The sequence below is a fragment of the Fukomys damarensis genome, unplaced genomic scaffold (assembly GCF_012274545.1).
Source record: "Fukomys damarensis isolate Sample0158 unplaced genomic scaffold, DMR_v1.0_HiC HiC_scaffold_39, whole genome shotgun sequence".
Classification (NCBI taxonomy): domain Eukaryota; kingdom Metazoa; phylum Chordata; class Mammalia; order Rodentia; family Bathyergidae; genus Fukomys; species Fukomys damarensis.
The window spans coordinates 67413389-67438122 of record NW_022900951.1 but is presented as its reverse complement, the minus strand read 5'-3'; positions in this window follow the sequence as shown (position 1 = coordinate 67438122).

Sequence of the window (24734 nt, the reverse complement as noted above, 5' to 3'; positions counted from 1 at the left end):
AAGTGGATTAAGGATCTAAATGTTAAAATAGAAACACTAAACTGGCTGGAAGATAAGTTAGGTAGAACTCTCAAAGACATTGGCATAGGAAAAGACTTTATAAACAAAACCTCAGTAGCAAAGGAACTAGCAGAAAGAATCAACAACTGGGATCTCATCTTATTAAAAAGCTTCTGCACTGCAAGAGAAATCACCAACTGAGCTAAGAGACAACCTACAATGTGGGGAAAAAATTTTATCAGCTGCTCCTCAGACAAATGGCTCCTATCTAGAATATATAAAGAACTTGAAAAAATCAGGCACCCAAAACATGAAGAAACAATTAAAAAGTAGGTCTCTGAAATGAACAGACATTTATCAGACAAAGAATTAAAAGCAGAAGGTAAACATGAAAAAATGTTCAACATTCTGGCCATTTGATACATACAGATGAAAACAACACTGAGATTCGATTTTCTGTTTTTAATAAATATTAAATCATCACAACATTCATTTTTAAAAGAGTATTTGCCAATAATTTTGTCAGTCACAGTAACACTATGTCCATGAAGTGCTTTCTTGAAAGTGTTCTCATCTGCATCTTTGAAACTTACTTAAAGGCTTGGAAATACCTTATGTTTTAAATTATTTACCTAGTGATTAGTTAAAAAGTTAGATAATCTAATTAAATCTTCATATATGATAGGCATGATCTAGGAAAACATAATGTACATTATTATTCACTGAACTAGTAAAAGCAACATTATCAACAATGTAGTTATAGAGATCATGCTGAAACTACAAAACAGGATACTGACTAGCAAAAATAGGAATAAAAGTTATAAAATATGAATCCTATATAGGCTCATGAATAGAATAAAGTGAGTAAGAAGTCTCAAAAGGAGTTGAAGACTGAATAAAGAAGACATGGTTTTTCTATATAATAGAGTACTACTCAGCCATAATGAATGAGAAACTAGAGTCATTCATAAGAAAATGGATGCATATTGAGGCCATACTCTTAAATGAAATAAATAAGACACACAGGTGTAAATACCGAATAGTTTCTCTGGTGTGAAAAACTAAAAGTGTAAATAAGATCCAAATGGTATAATTCACAATGTGAAGTAGGAAGAAAAGGGTTAAAGGTGTAGGGGAAGTGGGAAGGGTAGGGGAAAGGAAATAAGGGAAAAGAAAAAATATCAGAAAATGAAAAAATAGAAATAAAGTGTTTGTAAATAAGGAAGGGAAGAAGGGGTGAAGGGAGTGCAGGGGTGTGGGGAAAAATGAGAACCAAGACCTGTCATGTAAAGGCACAAGAAACACAATGATGAATTTAGCTGTACTGTATACCTAAAATGTACCAATAAACTCAAAGGAAAAAAAAGTCTGAAAAGGAACTTATGTGGGATTATCGTCCTATTTGGAGAATGAGGTATGTGTGAGTTGTATTATTCTGGAGATCATATGATCAAAGTGTGTAAACCAGTTTTCTTGTAATAGCTGATGTTGAAACTTATCAGAGCACCATTCACATTATAGAAATGCAATGGTCATAGTATTTTCCCAGGACTACTTGCAAAAAAAAAAAGGCCCCTTAAAAATGTTTTCCTCACAAGAAATTAAGTGATTTGGAAATATTTGCAGAACTACTTCCACTTTCCATATGGAAAGTTTCACTCATAAAACAACCAATGTTCAATGCCATTATAGGTAAAAAGAGCTTTCCATTTATGGCATTGGAAGTTACAGGTACATTGTGCTACGGAGAGGATACGCTTTTATGTGGGGAGTGGGGATGTGATGCATTTCTGGGAGTTTAAATTATGTCATTTCCAGCTGATTGTCTTTTCTATTTCAATCTCTTATAACATTGAGTTAAACAGTTAGATTTTTAATTGATGGCATTTCCCAGTAAGTTTAGAATTTTTACAAAAACTAAAACCTTCTACTGTCTCTCACAGCAAAGATTCAGATAAAATAGAGGCTGTGACTAATACAACCCGAGTAACCTCTCCAACGAGGTGTGTGCAACACAATGAAAGCACTGCGGGAATAAAATATTAAGAAAGCTGAAAATATTAAATTTTCTCTGAATCAAAAAATTTCATAAAACACACTTGAAAGCAAACACAAAGTCATGATAGATGGTGGTTGAGTATTCACCATATGCAATGAAATGAGTTGGAAAACCAAAGATTAATTCAGGATGGTACAGCATAACTATCAAGTCCTTCAAATACTGAAAAATTGCTCAGTCTGCTTCCCCATTGTTTCAGGCCAAATGTTTTCGAGTTAAGAGAAACACAAAGATAAATAAAGTTAACTTGTGGTGTTAAATTAACTAAGCCAGATGTTACTAAATTAGTTTTCACAAACTTATGAAATTCAATATTTCTGTATATATTTTGCACAATAATTACATTATAGCTTTAGAAAAAGTGAATTCAAAAGACCCTGCAACAGTGTGCCAAAATCAGAGTTATTTGCAAGGTGGGTTTAAGTTCATGGACATTTGACACTTTTTCCAAGAACTCTTTCTGTTAATCCACCTTATCTCATCACATTGAAATTTAAGTGAAAGTTCTCTCCAACCAGAAAACTACTTTACAAATTTGAAATATTATTATTGTGCTTATCTGAGCTACATCTGTTTTAAAATGAATAACGATATGAATAGTATCAGTAAATATTTTTATGTGCACTAAATGATCAGAATGAATATTTCATGTTTTTGTATAATGATGAAGAGAATCAATGAATATTTTTCCTTAGAATGTGGTGAAGTGGAAATTCTTATATAATGCTGCTGAAAAGATAAATCAGAACAACTTTAGAAAGCAGTTTAATGATAACTGGTTTATATTCTAGGCAAGTTCTCCCTCATGAGCACAAGACAAAATAATGTCCATTGCAGCATTGTTTGTAATAACAACATGCTATCTGTACTTCATGGAATATTACTCAGCTATAAGTAAAATAAATTTGAAACATTTATAGGAAAATGGATGCACCTGGAAAATATAAAGTTGAATGAAATAAAGCAGTCACAAGAGCTTAAATGCAGTATGGAATCTCTCACTTGAACAAGGACAAGTACAAAGAGGATGGATAGAAGAAGACAAGTGGATGTTTCTAGTGCAAATGGGAGGGGGCCCAAGACAATTAGGTTAAGAGGTGAAGGGAAGTGGAAAAGTGTATAAGTATAATAAGGATATGATATGCGTAGAAATCTAGTATTCTCAATTAATGTAAACAATATATACCACAAACAGGAGCTGAGATTAATAATATCAACAAGAATAAAAATGGAGAAGGGAAATTAGAGGAGGAGAGAAGGAGCAGAGAGGAAAGGGAAAGAGATAAAAAAGAGAAATAAGTCATATTATGTACATGTACCTGCTCGTCAAGATGACTTTAAACAGCACGTACTACAAACACATACTACTAAAAAATGGAACCAAGCTAAATGTTCACATATATAAAAAACAATGATCAAATGGTATATGCATATACAGAAAGAGTATAACGGACAGTTAAAACTGAATGAGCTAAATCTACATGTATCAATGTGCATAAATCTTGAAAACAAAATTATAAAAGAATAATACATTACTGCACCTTTTAGATGCATTAAAAACACAAAGTTTAGTATTGCATATGGTTTTATAAAAATACACTTAAAATTTGAAAGCAATGATATACATCAAATTTATGATAGTGACTGCATCTGAAGAAGGAATGAATGATAAGGTGTTGATCCCTAATCACATCATTAACGTTAGACAGATGTAACTTTTGAAAAATTGAGCTTGGAGGCAAGTGTAACAAAATATAAACCTGATTATGTATTGACAGTTGACTTTGTTTCCTTCTCTATTTGAATGTTATATAATTAAGCTTTTTTTAATTTTTACATTATTAAACTGATGTTATCAAAAGTTATTTCAAAATATAAATGCAATTTATCAATGTCAGAGGTATATGTATATTCATATATATATATATATATATATCACAAAAAAATGAAATGAGGTATTTTACTAATTAGCGTGATTCCAGTTCACACCTTATAAAATATATGAACCCAAAGTATATGCAACTTGTAATGCAACTTCCTTCATTTAAATGCTGTCTCTGTTAATTGTAGGTTGTATGATCTTGGACACATCACTTAGTCTTCTCTGTGTCTCAGTATCATTATCAGTAAAACAATGATTATAACAAAAGAACCTACTTTCTGAAGATGTTAAGATCATTTGATGAACTAATATAAGAAAAATCACATCTGTTCACGTTGATGAATGATAGATATTATGTTGCAGCAAAAAATGACTTTTTGTTCATTAAAATTGTATAGCTAATTAACTTTTTATATTTTTACTCTGGTGACATTTCATTAACAGGTTTAATTAATTGATATATTTAAACATATGCTTATTCAAAAGATTACTTGTGGTCAGAACTTATCTAATAAACTACAAAGGGCACCACTATGCTAATGTAAGTAAGCATAATTACTCTGTAAAGGGTCATATGTGTTGATCAGTTGTCTGACATATGTCATCTTTCATATGTCTGTGTTAAATCTTCCACTGGAAAAATTTGTCCCCTAGGATTTTGCTTAGTCATCTGGAATTTGAGATTATTATTTGAGATTATTCTTTCTTTCTTTTTCTTTTTCTTTCCTACTTTTTATCTAAAGATCTCAAATTTTCCATAAGAAATTACAATATTAGCTTATTATCTTGACTAAGGATATATGATGAAAACCATAAGGATTGTGAAAGTAAGTTCAGCTGTGGGTGGTGTTTCTTTTTATTTCCTTTTTTATCTAGAGATGTTGGGATTTGTTTTCTTTTTAGATAAATATGCTTATGGATTGTCAATGATGAAAGCAGCATACACATGTCAAAAGCATCGTAGCACAGTGGTACTATGTAAGGTCAAGGGTAGGACAGACATACCAGCAAACTCTATGGTAAGAAAAACATTTACCTCTTAATGATATCTCAGATTACTGATTTTGTTTTATCTTTACTAATGCCTACCAAAAGTTCAAATGAAGTTTTATTAGATTAACAATTGACATTTCTTTTCTTTTTTTTTAATTCTTAATTTAATTTATTGGTACATTCCATTTGTAAAACTAAAGGTATTTTTCAAGTCAAAATTGGAAGCTTGTTTAAAGGAAAACCAATACAAAATAAAACAACAAATGCTACAAATATGACTATCTTCCCATTAAAGCAAAACAAACTTGGTTTTACTAGAAACCCAATTATGTTACATGACAGAATTATGCTTAAATATTCTCTTTTGGAAATGGCAGGTATGATTTGTTTTATACTGTATTTCATTCATAAAAATTTAAACAAAAATCTATAACTTAATTTTAATTGTCAGACCAATTTAAGGGAAAGCTATATTAGCTTTTTATGTATTTTTTAAAAATCATAAAGTGTATAACCATTTTCAATACAAGAAGTGTTATATGCAAGCACTCCACTTATTAAGTATTTTACAAAATTTTCCAAATTTGATAGCTTCAAGTGCATTTTATTACAAACTTGCTTGTTTGTGTTCTTGTTGTAATTGCAATACCTTGAGGATTTAAAATTTAAAGCAGAGGTTACAAACTGAAGCCCGTGGACTAGATCCAAGCCCCAGGTGGGTTTTATTTTGCCTATAGTGTTACTTATTCTATTTATTATTGTTGTTGTTGTTGTTGTTGTACCAGGAATCGCACTCAGGACCTTGTACTTGCAAGGCAGGCGGCAGAACCACTGAGCTAAATCTCCGGCCCTTCTTTTTATATATTTAGATACAAACATTAAAGGATTGGGTAATTTCATCTAAAAATGTGGATTCCCAGCTTCTGCTAAAAAAATAAGACCATAATGAAATTCAGCCTGCATTCCCACGTGGCACCAATCAGCTGAGCTAAGTAATAGCTACCACTTTTAGAAAAAGATACGTACTTCCTAGTTGACCATAGTCCTCACTAATGCCTATTGTTTCTGGTCTTTCATTCATGTTACCAACCTTCCCTCCACAGGCGTCAGTCTGGGACCCTTTTGATTTTTCTGTGGTTTATGTGAATGACTTAATGCATATACTTGCAAAAACACTCTGTGATTCTCATATTTCAGTAAATGTAAAATCCTATTACATATATATGTACATGTGTAATATAATCCATAGATAAATCTATATAGCTTAAAGTGTGCTGTTACATTTAATTAAGAAGTTGAACCTAATTTTAAAAGTCACTTACTAGGAAAATAAAAATGAAAGTCAATTTCAATGCCAGAAATTCATTATATTCATGTAAAATATGAAATATTTTCAATATTCACATCTAAACTCGAAACTCAAACAATTTTTCACTTGAAATCATTCATTAATAAAGTCTACTGGATTCTAATTCCCCAGCATTGATGTCAAATTCAAAAACAACATTTGGCACTTAAGGAGGCACATCCTTAGGGTGTTATTTAGTGTACATAATATTTAAGATTCATTTTTAGCATATGAAATATTTCAGATATTAGAAACACCATCATAGTGAATTTCAATTTCTATGTTGAAAATTCAGAATAAGGAACATAGTATAGTCTCCATTTCCCACAAAACCATATGAAATTTTCCTTGTACATAAAATAATGGACCAAACTTGAATCAAAGGCATCGCAAAAGCAAGAACAAATTAGAACCAAAAAGATATTTAGCCTGAGAAAAATATGTGGAAGTCGAGAGGGGGCACTATGGCCAGGCAACAAATAAACTTTAGGATCAGGGTGGCCCTCCTTCTCAATTGTCTCTGAGTTACTGTCCATTCTTTCCCCCCTGACTCTCTAAAAGGCATGAGGCTTAGAATAATATGTTATCTCTGTTGGGATGGAAGTCTAACTGAAATTTTCATAAATATTTTTGAGCATTTCAAATTGGACTTACAATATTTAAAAAATATATTATTAGAAGAAAAATAATTTCACATATTTTAGAACTACTTGCATGTCTATGAAACATCTCTGCTGAACGTTTAGAATAATTACTATTTAAAAGCCTAGTTATTTTCCATTATTACTATAACACATTTAGTAGCCTGTGCTGTCCTGCAAAAGTGAGTGTACCTTCTTCCTAGGCATTCCACAGCCAAGAAGTGGATGTGCATCTGAATTACTTTCCCATCCCTTTTAGATTCTTTTTTTTTTTTTTCCACACTGGGGATTAAACTCAGGTCCTTGCTCTTGTGAAGCAGGCGACAGCACCACTGAGCTAAATCCCTGGCCCTCTCATTACTTTTAAAAAGTGTTATAATTTTCGTATCAGTGACTCTCATTCATCCCCATAATTTTGAAGCTTTTCTTTAACTTCTGTTTTAGTTCATCACTCCACTATATGGTTCTGAAACCCACTCCCAGCTAATACATGTAAGTGATGACTAATTTGAAATAGTGAAACCATGGAGATGCCAGTTAACTAGAACCTTCAAATAGATATTCAAATTCTAGTTAACTCTTGGATTTCATTCTTTTTATCTCTAAGGATTAAACAAGAGGAGAATCCAACATTCTCTGCTGAAAATTTTTAATGGCTCCCCTTTCCTACCTTGGTAAGTATTGTCTACAGAGCAATGTTATGTCAGTTAGGCGGAATCCCTACAAGTTCCAGGACATTCCCAGGAAGTTGATTTAAAAAAAAATACATAAATACCTGTTAACAGCTTGTTTTCTTGTCATTTGCCTCTTCCTTCTAAAAGGAGAGTGTAGCAGAAAATAAATAAATAAAACTGGTTAATTGAGAATTCTCATTAAATAGCTTCTAATTAATTAAGGCTTTATCATATTTCACAAAAAATAGTCTTAAATTCTGCAGATATTTTAGGTACATTACACACAATGAAACATCAGTGGGGAAGAGCAGAAAAATGTAGGAAAACTTGAATTGATATTAGATGGTGTTTTAAATATATAGATAATGTTATTACATTTCTGGTTTAGCTCCACGAAATAAAGAATAACGAGAAATGTCATGTTATATCGGTATTCTCTCTGTATGAAGGCAACGAAATAACGTTACAGATTTCTGATGAAGAAAAAGGCCTCGGGTCAATTCTAAGAAGAGGTTCAGCAATATTGGTTTTTCACTTTCTCTCTAGAGCCTTACTTCCCTTCCCATCCCACTGGATATTCCAATACTTTTGAGGGGGGAAGAAAAAACATCTAATTTGTCTCAGTTTTTATTTGTCCAACAGAATTATGAAAATAAGCCAATAGTAACATTGTGCTTATTTCCTAAATATGGAGCCATTAATCACATAGCTAAGTGTATTTTTACTTCTGGACAAATGCTGAACTAACTCACATCTTACCCACAAGGGTTAAACATTCATTTACTCATGCTACACACACACACACACACACACACAGAGTTATACACACTTCTACTCAAAGAAATAAAATAGTAACAAAATATATGGATTTAAAAAGAAAAGACATAATGAGCTTAGATAACAATTTTTTTCCAGTAGCATAATAATTTCCAATATTTCCCAAGCCTTTGATGAAGAGCAACAAAATCTAAATTGTTATGCTAAAGAAAACTATAAGAAATATAATCAGGATCATTTGAACCTTCTGTGTGCCTTAGTAGTGAAGTAAAAAAAACCTTGTATGAAACCTATTACAGACATATGTGATTGGTTCAACAATTCTCTTTTCTCTAATGACCTTTTTTTTCTTTTTTGGTACCGGGGATAGAACTTTGGCCCTTGCGCTTGCAAAGCAGGGTGAGGAACCACTGAGCCAAATCCCCAGCCCTCTAATGACCTTTTTGTTAAGAGTTTAGTTTCAGGTATTTGTTGGATTTTCAATAATATGTTTTTTTGAAAACAGCTGTTTCTCTGCTTCAAAGACATGCAGAAAGTTATCAAAATCTAACAAATGAAAAAATATGTCTGAGGTTGCTAAAAAGTAGAGTTGGGAAGGAATAGAAGCATTCTTTCACCTGCTCTTGTGTTCTGTCACTTTTCTATCAGAATTACTTGATTTAACTTTACAGTTCATTCATCCAACCTGTTGTAGAAATGACATTTCTCTTTAAAAAATTTAAAACTGAGTGCCAAATCAATGAAAATGCATACTACTTTCATTTAATTGGAATTGTACCAAAGACTTGAGTGCTTTTATTCCGATATCAATAAAAAATCTCCTTTTCCTTATTTATACAATTTTTTAAGAATTTAACAACGTTTTAACTATCATATGTATCTAATAATAATGAAATTACCCAAAACATAGAAATCACTTAATTCTGTGGCATGGGTTTCATGAATTATTTAAATTGAGATTATAAACTTGCTCACTTCTGAATGGTTCTAGTTAAATACTCCAACAATTCTACAAAAGTTTATAAACTATCCTTCCTCTAAAGGCTTAAAAATTTCTTAGAAAATTGTGAGTTTCCATTGATATTTAAATATTCCTCATTTGCCTTATTCAATGTGAAAAAGTGTTTTATACTGATGTCCAACAGTAGCTTTAATTATAGGATTTAAGTTTACCAGTTAAATGCATATATATTTATCCTTCAGTACCTGTGAAGGATACTGGATCTCTTTCACACACCAAAATATGTGGATATTCAGACCCCTTTGTAAAATGGCACAGTGTTTGTATATAGTGCATGTACACCCTCCTGTATATTCTAACACATCTTTAGATCATTTATAGAAAAATGAAAATGACACGTAAATAGTTATTACACTGTATTGTTTAGGAAAAATCTTGTATATATTCAGTACAATCACAATTGTTTCCTAAATATTTTCAATCCACAGTTTAATGAGTCCAAGGATGCAGAAACGGCAGATATGCTGCATTTTATAGCTAAAATTATTAGTAGAATGTGGTTGCTATACTTTTGAATTTGTACTTTCTGTGATAACAGCTAATTCATTTTAAATTTCCTCATACTTGACAAATAACTAATATTTTGGAAGGTTTAGCTCAACAAGAACATGATATACAAATATTAGCTTAATACGAACTAGACTACAATATGAAGAAAATCATCTTGGTTCCCTGGAGTTGGCCAAGAGTATTTGCATCACCTCTACTTTTTCTTTGTTAACTAAGTGTTTTTATTAGATGTCCTTCCCCACTTCTGAATCAAGCCATAAAATTGAAATCATGAGCAAACGGCCTGCAATTCACTAAAATTTACCTTTGTAACTAAATATATAGATGATCATATTCTTATGTAGCCACTGACTAAAAGGGTTTCATGTAGTCAAAATCATTAAACCAGATACTACATTCAATATATCACTCATAATAGTAGAATTCTTCTCAATAAAGGCTCTACAACATTTGGCAATAAGCAGTAAGAATTCTTAATTAATTCTATATTACCTGAGCAACTATACTTGTAATCTTACTGGTTGACCATAGTTTTGTCCTACCTTATAACTATCTTGTGATTTTCCATCAGATCAGTATTACCTAATGACTATACTTTTAATCTTAGTACTTAAGTATTATTTTGTCCCACCTTATACCTCCCTTATCTCGTAGTTTTGCTGTATGAAACTCCCTTGAGAAGGGGGGCCCCTTCTCAACTACTTACTTGGGACCCCTTCTGTCTCTCTTAGCAGCTATCTTTTTATCAATAAATATTCCTATTCCATCATTCCTAGAATCCATTCTTTAATTTTAGAGTTAGAAACTCAGCATATCCGACATCTAGCAGGTTGGAAGTAATATTACCTTATATTACTGAATGATTTGGAGGTTCATATATCATCCCTATATCATGTGCCCTATATCATTTGGAGGGTCCACCACAATAATTGAATGGAGCTAAGAGTTTGTTTTGTTTTATAGATCCTGGATTGTGACTTGCTTTGATAATCAAAATTGTCTTTAAATGTTATACCTTATTCCTTGAGTTTGTATGCTGTTTCTCTTTTATGCATTGACTTTTGTTAAAGTGATGATGAATTTATGTTGAGATATGGGAAGATATGTCCCATCAAAGAAAATAACATGTTCATTTAATTTCTGTTTTCTATGTTGCATTTGGATTTAGTTGTTGAATTACTGGTGTTCTTGACTTGACCTCTTTGACTTTGACTGTTGTTAGTTATCTCAGACAACAGCATATGAAGAGTAGTGTTAGAGTGCCTCCTAATGGACTTTAATATAAAATTCTGTAATATGGATCATTTTATGAAATCTAGCTCATGCTTAGAAAATATGTCTATTAATAAATCACAGGACCCCTCCTATTTATTAAAATATGATAAATCAGTGGCCATTCTTAAGACTTTGCGGACAGGTTTCACTGAAACAGACTGGCCCCAATCTTAACTTTACATCCCAGAGGGAATGTGAAGAATTTTCTTCCTCAGTTTCCTTTCTGGTCTGAACATCTGCTGGTGAGGAGGCTATCTTAGCTTTTGAGATTCCCCATTCTCACCTTTCCAGGCTGACAATGGCAACTCATGATGTCTGAATAACTCACTGTGAGCATGAGAAGAAAAGTCTTCCTATTGCTTATTTCCTTTCTGATATTTCCATACCATTTTATATTTTTCTTTTAAAGGCATGTAAATTTAGAGAACAAGAAACCCTAAAATGTTCTAACCTTTCCCTCCTGTCTAACAACTATTAGCCTTTAATTTGAGCCCATAGAAAATGAGCATTTGCTAATGACAAAGACAGGACAGTCATCTTAAGAAAGGGATCATGTACCCCATCTCTGGATCAGAAGAGACATTGGGATTTTGCCTGTCAGAAGAACACATATGAAAGTGATGATCCCACTAAGTTTCTATGCAACAGTCTTCCTCAGGAGACTGAATCTGTGATCTCATTTAAATAATCAACTTCTGGTGATACTGGAAGGAGCTATTTCCTAAGGCTGACATTTAAGAGGTCAAAACATATTTAGTTTAAGGGAAAATACCCAACCTCCTGCCTGGCTTCCTTTCTCTCTCTCTCTCTCTCTCTCTCTCTCTCTCTCTTTCTCTCTCTCTCTCTCTCTCTCTCTCTCTCTCTCTCTCTCTCTCTTCCTAGGTCTCGTTCTCATCATTTATGTGTGTAGGGGAGAAAAATACTTTTGCTAATAAGTTGTGGACTTTGAAACTTTTACTGTAAACATAAAATGATAAGTAATTATTACTTTTGGGGGGGTTAGATGGCTTAGGCTTTTATCTATTCCTTAAATAGCTCAAACAGTATGTTGGAGTAAAAATCTCTGGTTGTGGCAAACCAGTAAGGCTGAGAGGATAAATGAGTGGTCCTGGCCAGCATCACTCTCTGGCAGATACTCAAAGTTTCCTCAGTGTAAACCAGGTTCTGCCAGCCTGACTGGAAAACCAGCAGAAAAATCACTGCTTATTTATCATCTCTGCCTGCACTCCTCAGTGAAGTGAGAGGTAACTCTTTCAGTGATCTTCAGGTATCCTCTATCCTAGAGTGACTTCAGACAATGCTGTTAGAGGCCCCTATTTAAAGCCTCCATTAAGAGTTCAGGTATAGGTTTGAACTTTTCTCTCTCTCTGTTAGTAAGGTATGCCCACTATGGGGCCCGGCACAAAGAAAAATAACTCCCTAGGTATCCTGACAAATATTTGTTAGGTTAAGCCCCCCCCCCCCAGTTTCCTCTTTCATCCAACTCACTGGAGGTAAATTGAGTACTCCTTACTGCTAGACTGCATCTTTTACAGACGGTCCCAGACTGAGGCAGCTTGTGACATCTCTTTGCCTTTCACAAAAGAAAAGTGATATACATTTGTGCTTTACATACACTGACCTAAATAAATAAATAAAGGGTGAGGTTCCAGTCAGGCTTTCTCTTCTTTCATATGCATGTAGAAGCTGATAAATATGCCTTTAATAACATGTGAATTATGGTTGCTGGGTGATGAGTATAGATTTTAATCTGTGAGTTTCACAAGTGTGTGCAGGTAAACTTTAGCCTTGTGGTGCTGCTAAGAAAGATTGCCTAGGTGAATAGGTAGATAACATAAATGTTTCAGGGACTTTGCTTTAGGACCCAGGGTGAAATTATTCTGAGCTATTTACTTGATTCTATCAGGCTCTAGAAATGAACTCTTTTGCAGGCTAAGTGCTCTAATATGCCCATTGATCTATTTCACTCATACTCTTTTGGAGAATTAGAAAGCAGCGGTTTAGGTCTCTTGTTTATTGTTGGGGTTTTGTGTGCGTGTGTGTGTGTGTGTGTGTGTGTGCGTGTGTGTTTTGCTAGCAATGTTTCCTTCTTTGAACATGAGTTTTGGAGCTAATATCAATTGTAATCCATACTTTTAGAAACATTTTCTGGTGTGAAAACATGAGATCCTAGGGAAGACAGAAAATAGGTTTATGTGCTGGTACAAGGTAATGGCTAGTCCAGACCTGACCTATCTTCTGGGGCAGCCATTAACTCTGGAGCTAAGCCACCTTAGAGATGGATTGAGGATATATAAATCAAGTAGAAATTAAAGGAATACCAATTCTTTCTCTTTTTTCAGATGATAGATGCAATGTCAAATATTTTTACTCCCTTGGAATGTATTCTTAAGGAATGGAGAATGTTCGGCCCTCATGTGTTGAGAAAGAACAAATTAATATTTTTCTATACCTGTGCATGTTCTGTTTATCTCTTAGAGCCAGAATGGAATGCAGAGGAAAGTATTGATTATGATACTATTTCACAACTAAAATCATACTGTAAGAAAGAGGGAAAATGGTCAGAATTGCCTTATGTTCACTTTCTTTGCATTAAGAAATAATCCTCAGGGGCCGGGAATTTAGATCAGTGGTTTGGTGGCCTGCCTTGCAAGAGCAAGGACCCGAGTTCAATCCCCGGTACCAAAAAAAAGAAAAGAAAGAAAAAAAGAAAGAATCCTCATATGTGTCCAAAATGTAAATGTAAGCCACAGGAAAACCAGACGTATTTGGCTCTTAAGGCATCCGCTACTACTGGGTCTGAAGCTTCCCTTGCTCTTTAGGTCCCAAGCATGGGGCTTCTAGGCCAGCCACAGTCAAAGTCTCTATAGGGCTGTATCCATACTTAGCTGGTTTTGTTCAAGTTCCTCAAATACAATATCTCCTACTTTGGAACTACCCGTATTCATGTGGCCTTTTCATTTAGTGACCTAAACAGACCAAGCGAGATCTAGGAAGTTTATCAGACAACCCTGATAAGTACATTGAGGCCTTTAGAGAACTTACTCAGACCTATGAACTATACTGGAAATATGTAATGTTACTCTTAAATCCAATATTGACTTCTAATGAAAGACAGCATTATAAACTGCTCTTACATCCTGGGATGAATGTCTTATTGTTAATTTAAGAAGGCCAGAAGATATCCAGAGGAGCAGTCATTTCCCACTGGGTCAAGCAATTCCTACCCAAAACCCCTACTAGCCTAGCAAACATACAAGAGCTTGGAATAGGAGGCATCTCCAGATGTGTATTCTTGAAGGTCTAAGAAGGATGAGAACTAAGCCCCTCAATTATTTTAAATTGTCAACTATTCAGCAGGAGAAAAATGAAAACCATTCTGCAATCTTAGATCATTTATAAGAGGCATTGGTGAAGCATACATCCCTGGCTCCTGATTCAATAGGACAGATTATTCTTAAATATGTTTATTATCCAGTCAGCTCCAGATATTAGAAAAAAGCTACAAAAGATGGCTTTTGATCCAGATACCTCACTTGATACTTTAGCAACAATTGCCTCTTCAATATTTTATAACTGAGACCAGGAAGTGGCCAAGGAAAGAAAACAAAGAGACCAAAAAAGTAGCTTCTTGAATCACAGCCTTAAAATAAATGGACCCTAATTCTGATTCTCTGGTCTCAATGAAGAACTCAATGACTGGAATCACCTGCTACCATTGTTACAAGACAGGACACATTAAGAAGGACTCTAGGAAAGGTAATAAGGGAAAATTTAAAAAATGTGAGAAAATGAAAAGATGGAAATAAAATGTTTGTAAATGGGGAGGGGAGGAAGGGGTGAAGGGAGGGCAGGGACAAGGGGAATAAATGAGAACCAAGACAGGTCATGTACAGATATAAGATCCCAACAATAAATGTAACTGTACTGTATATCTAAAATGTACCAATAAACTCAATTAAAAAAAAAAGGGACTGTGACAAGAAGCCCCTGGAGCCAAGCCAGAATTGCAAAGATTGTCACTAGAAGTTGGACCACCCTCTGAGGCAGAGGATCCAGAACTGAGATTCACTTTTCCAGCTGATCCAGCAAGATTAAAGGGCCCTGAGGCAGTCTCTGCTTTCTCTCCCTGGCAAGACTGGCATCTCCACAGAGAACCTTCTGGTATTCATGACTATAGAGGCAAAGAAAAGAACATCAGCCTATCATTTGACATTGATGTATGTCTCTCAGTTCTTTTCAACCCTGGCCTTCTAGCCATCATACCTCAGTGAAAGGAGTCACTGGAGAGCAGGAAACTTGAAAAAGGGCTCAGGAGACACTTAGGCTATAATCAGGATGATTTTTTTTTACACATTACTTAAATTATGCTTGAAAGCCCAGTTCCCCTCCTGGGGAGAGATAATTTATCTTATTGCACACTATAAAAATTATATGTATCCAGGTCAGGTATGCTTCCTTCCCCTCATACAGACAGAAATAAATCTTAAAGTATGGGCAATTAAAGGTAGGATAGGTAGAATGAAAAGAACTACACTGGTGCAACTACATTTCAGAGATCCTGCTATTTTCCTCATGAGAGACAATACCCTATAAGGCCTGAAGTTGAGAGGGATATTGCCTATAATTGATAATTTAAGAGTACAAGATTTACTTAAAGTTTTTAACAGACCATGAAACACCCTGATCTTGTGAATTCAAAAGCCCAATGGGGATTGGTGGTTGGTACAAGACCTTAGGCTGCTAAATGAGGCAGTAGTGTCAATCCACTCAGAGGTATCTAATCCATACACTCTCCTCTCTCAGATTGCAGCAGATGCCTGTTGGTTCTTAGTGTTAGGTTTAAAAGATTCCTTCTTTTGTGTTCCTTTACATAAAGATTTCTAGTTTCCTTTTGCCTTTAAAATCCTCACAACCAGGCCTCTCAACTAAAGTGGACCATGCTTCCTCAAGGGTTCAGAGACAGTCCTCATGTTTTTGAGCAACTGCTTTCCCATGATGTTCTGTGTTTTGAATTTGCTCAGATTTTACACTATTTAGATGATATATTACTATGTACCCTCTCAGAAGAGCTCTCTAGCCAAGGCACCTACGCTCTGCTGAATTTTCTAGTGGAGGTTATAAGGTTTCTAGATGTAAGGCATAACTTTGCAAACTTGAGATAAAATACTTGGGCTTTATCATATCTAAGGGAGTCCAAAGGCTGGAGGAAGAAAGAATTAAATCAATTATTTCCTTCCCGTAGCCCAAGACTCTAAAACAGCTAATGAAATTCCTAGGAATAACAGGCTTTTGTTGCCTTTGGATAGCAGGATATAGTGAAATCTCATGATCCCTCAATAAGCTTATAAAGGAAGCCCCAAAGGCAAATACCCATATTTTAATCAGACAACATGATTCCCAACATGCATAAGAGAAGCTTAAACAAGAGCTTCTAGATGCCCCAGCACTGAACCTACCAACAAGGCACCGTCTCAATTTGTCAGTTGAAGAAAAGCAGGGTATGGCTTTGGGAGTGCTTACACAAGATTGAGGACCTGCAGGATTGAGATTCTGTAGGATATTTGAGTCATGAATTAGGCATTGTAGCAAAGGGGTGGCCTGAATGTATAAGAGCTGTCGCTTCAGTTGCTCTCTTAGTACCTGAGGCATCCAGGCTGACTTTAGGCAAAGATCTCATTGTATATAAGACTTCTTTCTTCCAAAGGGAGCCTATGGTTATCAGCAATTGACTTCTTAATTACTAGTCTCTACTTCTAGGAGCACTAGCCATTGAAATGAAGATATTTCTCTCCTTAAACCTTTCCACCTTTCTACCAGAAAAGAAGGAAACTGAGCCTAAAAGACATGACTGCGAATAGGTAATTCTCCATACATATGCAGCCAGAGAAGACATTAGGTGCACCTCTTACTCACCCTGATTTTATCCTTTTCTGTGGTGGCAGTTCCTTCAAGGAAAATGAGACAAGAAAAGCAGGGTATTCCATAGTGACTGTATATTACACATTTGAGAGTTCCTGGTTTGCCTTTGGGACTAGTGTTCTGCTAGCAGAACTCTTCATTCTAACAAGGGTTTTAAAACTTAGTAAAGGACAGAAACTCAATATTTATACTGATTCAAAGCATTGGATGCACATTACAACAATATAGAAAGAAAGAAATTATCTGACAGCCAAGGAATCTCACTTAAAATATCACAAGGAAATAGATGAATTTTTATCATCTGTCTGTATGTCCTCCAAAGTGGTGGTGATTTACTGTAGAAGACACCAAAAAGGAGTTGATGAAGTATCTCAAGGCAATCAACTGGCTGATGCAGCAGCAAAAGATGCTGCTCAAAACTCTCCTCCTTTAGCCCCCCCATCTTGATCTGGGACAGGTCCCTCAATTATACTTGACCCAAATATCATCATTCAGAAATCAAATGCACTCTTTCCCATGGGTTTCAGTTCTTTCCATTAGAATGACTACAATCAGATAATGGTAAATTGTCCCTTCCTGGTGATAGTCAGTATTAAATTATTAAATCTTTACAACAAAATTTTCACTTGGTGAGATCCAAGACCCATCAGATGGCCTCAAAGTTATTTATAGGGAAGGAACTTTCTCAGACTATGCAACAGATACTTAAGACATAGGAGCTCTGCCAAAAGAATAATCTTAACTGACCATAACCAGGTAAAAAGAGATATGGTATACAGAAATATGGTAAGTACCCTGGGGAAGATTGTCAACTCAAATTTACTCACTTGCCAAAGTGTAAGAGACTTTGATATCTATTGGTCTGCATAGAAAACTTTACAAAACTGGATTGATATCTTTCCTTGTAGAACAGAAAAGGCACACGAAGTGGCAAATGTTTTGATATCAGAAATCATCCCCACACACAGATTTTGTAAGCGCACACAGAGTGATAACGGGCCTTCTTTTAAAGCAACAGTCACTGAGGATATCTCTCAGGCATTGAGCATTCTCTATCACCTCCACTGTGCATGAAGAAAGGTAGAAAAAATGAATGAGAACCTAAAGAAGCATCTTTGTTACATGGCTCAGGAGACCCACCTACAGTGACCTCACTTACTATCTTTAGCTTTTATCAAAGTAAGAGATACACCTCAAATCCGAGGCCTCAGTTCATCTGAAGTGCTTTATGGACACCCTTTTCTCACTAACAGTTTTCTCTTCAATAGAGAAACATGTCTAACTAAAAGATGTCACCTCACTAGCTGAATTCCAACAGACTCTTCAACAGCTAATAGAAGTTCAGCCTAAAAAAGGGAGAATCTCATATTCCACCCTGGAGATTTAATATTGGTAAATATTCTTCCATCATCATCTCCTTCCTTAAGACCAACTGGAGAAGGACTATACACTGTGATCCTGTTGATTCCATGAGCTGTCAAGGTAGCAGGCCTGGATAGGCCATACTTAAGCCTGGGTACCAGAAATCATCGCTGAGTGTGAGCCAACACTCAAGTACTCCTGTGAACCAAAAGAAGACTTAAAATTCTTGTTCAAAAAGAATACAAAGCTTTCGGGTAATTAATCTAAGATGTTACTCTTAGCATTTTTAGTAATCACCACTTAAAGGAGAGTGTAATTCCTTTCTAATGTGGGCACAGGAATATTCAAGTCATTACAATGAGCATCTTGCTGGAAGGCCTGATCCCTTCCTTGTCAAATACATCAGGACTTCCTTGGTGTGCAACCCCACTTAAAGGAGATGATTGGAATAAGCTACAAGACTACATCAATGAGACACAAAAGAGTTCAATGGATCACAATTTAGCCCACTATTACAAGTAACTGAGTAGCCTACAAATTATACCTACCATTAATGATTCATCAAAGTTTTTCTAAAAATGCCACTGAAATCTTTCTACAGACTAGTAAAAACCCTTGTTAAGTAAGAGTAAGAATCCTTTCATAAGAACCAACAACCATAGATAACAAAATGACTATTTTTAGATATGGGATGATTATATTTTGTTAACTCCAACTATGGGACACCTTAGTAGAAAGGTCCTCATATATTGGGAACAGAAAAATCACTCCTTTTCTCTTTGGCCTAACTCACTTTGGATGGACACACCCCAAGCAGTATATACATACAATAACTTTACAGGGTGAAGACTGGTTTGCACCAAACTAGTTTAATTGCCCTGGAATTAGATGGGAATTTCCCAATTGTAATCATTGGTCCTGTGGACTCAATTTGTAGCCCTGGCTACTTCCTGGATGGATAGGGAGATGCATGCTGGGATTTGTGTGGTTACAAGGCAGGAGTGTCAAAAGTATTAACAAATCTGTAAATTTAACTCAACTATGACATCAATGGTTTAGAAGTGAGTTTTAATGGTATAATCATTTGAAATCTATATTTATACCTTCCCTGAGGTTAGAAGATGTCATGCAAAAAATCAAAGGCTTAATTAATTTTACTCAGCAGGCCTTAAATTACACTGTGCCTGGTCTCTCTCTCCTCAATGAAAAAGTAAAATTAATGAGGCAAGCCATCCTCCAAAATCACTTGGCACTTCATAACATACTATTATTAGTCTTTATAGATAGATAGATAGATAGATAGATAGATAGATAGATATCACACACACATATATATAAATTGAATTTTGGGAAACTTTAACAGTGCTGCCAACTTTGGAAAAAGTCATCCCAATTTACTGTGTTAACTTGGTATTGTACAGAAATGGACAGCCATATTGGTCTAGAAATGTTAATTTATTTTTTTTTCCATGTGTACAGGGGTAACACATCATACTAAATATGTAAGGTCATATCTACGTGGGTTTGATTACAGAAACTAATAAAGTATTCTCTAAATAATGAAAAAAGAATAAGATAAGACTATAAGAGCGAGAAGCAATTTAAATATGTTCAGGGACCATTTTCATCTCCAGAATTAAGGATTATTTTGATGTTACATCATTGCCTTTTCTCTTTTACTTTCCTTTTTAGTTTTATTTTAGGATTCCCTATTTTTAATGTTCATACAGAGATTTCTTTAACTGAAATACCGAATAGTTTCTTTGGTGTGAAAAACTATAATAGTACACAGGATCCTAATGAGACAATTAATAATGTGAAATAGGAAGTAAAGGGCTAAAGGTGTAAGGAAAGTGGGAAGGGTGGGGGAAAGGTAATAAGGGAGAGGAAAAAAATATGAGAAACTGAAAAAATGGAAATAAAGTGTTTGTAAATGGGGAGGGGAGGAGGGGGTGAAGGGAGGGCAGGGACAAGGGGAAAAATGAGAGTCAAGACCTATTATGTAAAGGTACAGAATCCCAATGATGAATGTAACTGTATTTGTATACTTAGATTGTACCAATAACCTCAATAAAAAGGAAAAAAAAAGCAAACAAACAAAATCACTTGGCACTAGACATTCTAACTGCAACACGGGGGGGTACCTGTGCAATTGTAAAAGGTGAATGTTGTATGCATATTCCTTTTGCTAATATCCATGTTGTGATTTTCCATTGGATTAATATTACCTGAACAGCTATATTTGTAATCTTAGTAGTTGACTATAGCTTTGTCCTACCTTATACCCACCTCACTTCATGATTTTGCTCTATAAAACTACCTTGAGAAACAGGGTCCCCAGCTATGCACTTGGAATCCCTTCTGTCTCGGGTAGACGGTCTATCTTTCATTTTTTCAGAGTTTATTGGTACATTTTAGGTATACAGTACAGTTACATTCATCATTGGGATCTTGTACCTCTACATGACAGGTCGTGGTTCTCATTTTTTCCCCTTACCCCTGCCCTCTCTTCACCACCTCCTCCCTTCCATATTTATAAAAAAATTATTTCCACTTTTTTGTTTTCTCATATGGGAAAGAAAAAAATATGAGACAACGAAAACATGGAAATAAAGTTTCAGTCTATCTTTCTCTCAATAAATATTTCTTACTCTTTTTTTCTCATTGAGTTTGTTGATACTTTTTAGGTATACAATACAGTCGCATTCATCATTGGGATCTTGTACCTTTACATGTCAGGTCTTGGTTCTCATTTTTTTCCCTTGTCCCTGCCCACCCTTCACCCCCTCCTCCCCTCCCCATTTACAAACACTTTATTTCCATTTTTGCAGTTTCTCGTATTTTTTCTTTTCCCTTAACACTTCTTACTCGTGTGTGTGTGTGTGTGTGCGCACCAGGGATTGAACTAGGGTCCTTGTGCTTGCAAGGCAGGAGGCGGAACAACTGAGCTAAATCCCTCACCTAGCACTTCTTACTCTTAAGCTCTGTCATTCCTCAAATTTATTCTTCAATTTTAGAGAGCATGAACTCAGCATATCAGACATATAGCAGGTTGGGAGTAATAATATTTCCCCTTATATTATTTGGAATATTTGGAGATTTGTATATCATCCCTATATCATATCGCCTATATCAGTATGGATTTGGGGGAGGTGATTAGATAGTGGGTTCTGGAAACTCATCGTTTGATTAGTCCACCAACGCTTTTAGAGGTGATTGTGATTTTGGGAGGTGAAGCCTGGTGAAAAGAGTTGGGCCACTGTGAGCGTAACCTGGGAAGCTGTGTATATATCCTTCCTCCACCCTTGACCCTCCTCTATTTCCACATCATGACTATTTCTCCTCTACAACGCCTCTCTACCATGACTTGGAGGCAGCCGACTGTGAATTGAAACCTCTACCAATTGTGAGACGAAATAATCCTCTCCTCTCTTGGGGGTGTCAGGTATTTTGTCTCACCACGAGAAAGGAACTAAGACACGTGATATTTTAATTTCTCCTCCAGGCAAATAGTTTTCTCTTGAACTTCATGAATAAAAAAGTCTCATATACAAAGAGAATGAATTAGACTTTTCGCATAATACTTAATGGAGAAAAATATGCCTCTACTACTAATTGCTAACTCACAATCTACTTCATCCTGCTTAGATAAAGACAAAAAGACGTAAAAATATGTAAATTTTCACATATTTGTTATATGTTCAGCATTACCTTACCCATCTTGTGTGGCAATGTTTTTCTTTTAAGATGCAAACAATAGGGCTGGGGACTTAGCTCAGTGGTGCCGCCGCCTGCCTCGCAAGGGCAAGGAACTGAGTTCGATCCCCGAGATTAAAGATGCAAACAACAAAAAAGATGCTTAACTACAGGATACCACTTTGAATTGTCTTTCCAATTACCATGAACACATAAGTGTATAATTACAGTATAAGGAAAATGTGGCTACAATGAACATTTAAAGGGGCTGTGAAACTTTCAGTCCCCATTCTCTGCTGTGAATAAATTACTGTATTCTAACAGTGATACTGGGTCAAATAATGTGCTAATATTAATATTAACCCCTGTCACTTCATTTTTTTATGTCTTAAACATACAACCTGAATTCTATCTTCTTCCTTTCTGCCTACCTAGGCTTTTATATGTGTTTCTGTTAAAGCCCTGTCATAGACTCCTTTCTTTCATTAGCCTGATATTCCTCTGGCTAAATGATTACATGTGAACCTAATGTATATCCTCTTGTGAAAGTATTAGAATAGAATTTCTGCTGGATATTGTCTGTGTCTCACTTTTTTCTTTTCATTTAGCCTTAGTCAATGTCTATATTCGCTTCCTCTTCTCGTCTCCCTATCGTTTCCTCCCCTCAAACTCCTGCAACAACACTATTATCTTATTTCTTACTTTTTTCTCACACTTTCTAATTCCTCTTTTCGAGATATACTGCTGTCTCACAGGAACTTCTATCTTCTCCTGAATTAACTCTCTATCCTATTCATTCTATTCCTTTTGCTCATTTATATCTTTTCTAACCTCCTCTATTCCCTTGCTGCTTTTCTGCATTATAGTTATACAAACTAATCAACTGGTTCTGTCAGCCCCAAGGTTTTCCTAAATCCCAAAGTACATATTCCTTTTCCTATAACATCCTTTCCCACACAAGTATCTTCTTTAAACCATCAAAAGTAACCCTTCAATCTTATACAGTACTCTGACAGAATTTAACACAATATCAAATTCTCTCTTCTCTCTCTCTCTCTCTCTCTCTCTCTCTCTCTCTCTCTCCCTAGACTATTCTCCCTATTAACCTCCCCCCTTGGATATTTAGACTCCTCTTTAAATTATTCCTTGATATTTTTCCCTACAGTTAACCTGCTACGTCATAGGACAATGGCTAGTAATGATTCAATGTAGGCTGCAAAGAGATGAAAGTATAAATACATTGTCTTTCACATATTAATGACATGTGATCAGATTTACTGATGCTATTATAACCAGAAGTAGCCTCTTCTCAAAACAAAGGGACAGGGTCCAAATCACATAAATTGAATAACTGAGGGGGTAAAAATACTATCTCTGGACAAATAAAGCTGAAAAAACATTACAAGGCAGTATCTCACCAAGAATAACTTCACATCAGGTAGATTTTCTCATCCTATTAAACCTTCACTCCTAATATCAGAAAACAACAAAGGAAGAATGAAAGAAAGAGAGAAAGAAAGAAAGAAAGAAAGAAAGAAAGAAAGAAAGAAAGAAAAGAAAAGAAAAAACAGATATTTACACACAGGAACAAGAGAAAATAAGGCAACAAAAGACACAAATGAAGGCAAATGCAGGTGTCAAAAATGGAAGGAAAGCAAACAGCAAGTAGGAGCAGAGAAAGAGAAAACTCATCTAACAACTACTAGATGACAGTAAAACGTTCAAGCTAAAGTTAAATGGAGTTTGATAAAAACCTGGAAAATAACATGCCTGGCATAGTTAATTTGTTGACCAAAATCATAATAGAAAAATGCCCAAATATGAGAAAAAAATTCAACGTACAAATAAGCAAAGCATCCAGAAAACTTACCATGAAGAAAAAGCTCTGTGAGACACTTCAAAACTAAAATTCCAGATGTCCAACAAACTACCCCAGAACTTTTAGAGCAGTCAAAGAAAAACAAAAAAATTGCATGTAAAAATTAAGTCAATTAGAATTACAACAGATATCTCAACACAAGATTTAAATGACAAAAGAGGTTGCAATGAAGTATTGCAAGCAAACAACTTCCAATATGAATTAATATATCAGGCAAAATTTCCTTTAAAGGAGAATGAGAAATAAAGGCATTTTACCAAAAAAAATTCCTCAGGAGATTTATGAATACCAAATCAGCACTCCAGATATTATTCAACAATATCCTAGATAGAAACTACATAACCTAACTGTACTGTATACCTAAAAAGTACCAATAAACTCAATGAAAAAAAAAAAGAAGCTACATAACCAACAAAGCCATAAATTTAAAAGTAATGAATACAAGAAATAAGGAGAATGGATTTAAAAAATAGGGAAAACACCCAAATAAGTCAACAACAGAGGAAGAGCACAATGATAATAAATAATCAACAACTCTCAGTAATATATCTCAATGTTAACTGCCTCAAGTCTTCAATTAAATGACAAAGAACGCAGACCGAATCAAAAAGTGGAATGCCACAGTATGTTGAATTCAAGAAACTCGCCTAATTGAAAAAGATATACATAGAGTAAAAAATTATAGAATACAAGGC